Source organism: Myotis brandtii, unplaced genomic scaffold (genome assembly GCF_000412655.1).
Source record: "Myotis brandtii unplaced genomic scaffold, ASM41265v1 scaffold18400, whole genome shotgun sequence".
In the NCBI taxonomy this organism is placed as follows: Eukaryota; Metazoa; Chordata; class Mammalia; order Chiroptera; family Vespertilionidae; genus Myotis; species Myotis brandtii.
This window is the reverse complement of record NW_005356836.1, coordinates 1-656: the sequence shown is the minus strand read 5'-3', so window position 1 is coordinate 656 and position 656 is coordinate 1. Positions and strand designations below refer to the sequence as shown.

General features: G+C 57.3%; 1 pseudogene; it reads right to left on the bottom strand.

Annotated features, from left to right (window-relative positions):
• The window catches only part of LOC102254862, a 1,366-nt pseudogene extending 722 nt beyond the window's left edge, over positions 1–644 (bottom strand).
• Between the last annotated feature and the right edge of the window lie 12 nt (positions 645–656).

The following is a 656-nucleotide window of genomic DNA, read 5'->3' as shown; positions in this document are numbered from 1 at the left end:
TGGGGCTCTTCTTGTTGTAGGAGAGCAGGGCTTCCTTGATGGGCAGCTGGGAGGCACAGTTGTCCCTGTGACGTACTGTGTGATTCTTGTCACGACCAGCGTGTCGTCCTGTATGGCGCTCTGGGCCTCCAGCTTGTGGAACAGGTCCCACCAGGCCAGGTCCTGGAAGAAGCTGCTGTAGCTGTAATGCATGGAGCCCAGGTTCCTGGCCACAGGGTAGGAACCCAGCGGGATGACCAGGAAGTGCACATAGCCCAGCAAGTCAAGCATCTTGTAGGACAGCAGCTTCAGGAAGACCCGCAGCACAGCGCTGAAGTAGTGCTGTGCCCCTGCCACCAGGATCTTCACCGGCTTCGGGGGCTGGGATTTATCATTACAGTATCTCTGTATCCGCCAGATAATGGAGCTGATGGCCACCAGGACGTCAGCCATGAAGCAGGTGCACAGCACAGGCAGCGTGTGCCCCCGCAAGGTGTCCTAGAGTAACTGCTCCTGCCAATCAGCGGTGTTGACAAGGATGATGTTCTCCGGCAGCTGGTCATCAGGGATGAGGATGTGGTTCAGCTGGTTGTACATGGTCTCCCTGAGGATCTGCAGCTGGCTCCCTGAGTCTGGCCACGCTCATTGTCTGGGCTCTTGGATCACTTGTCCTATGG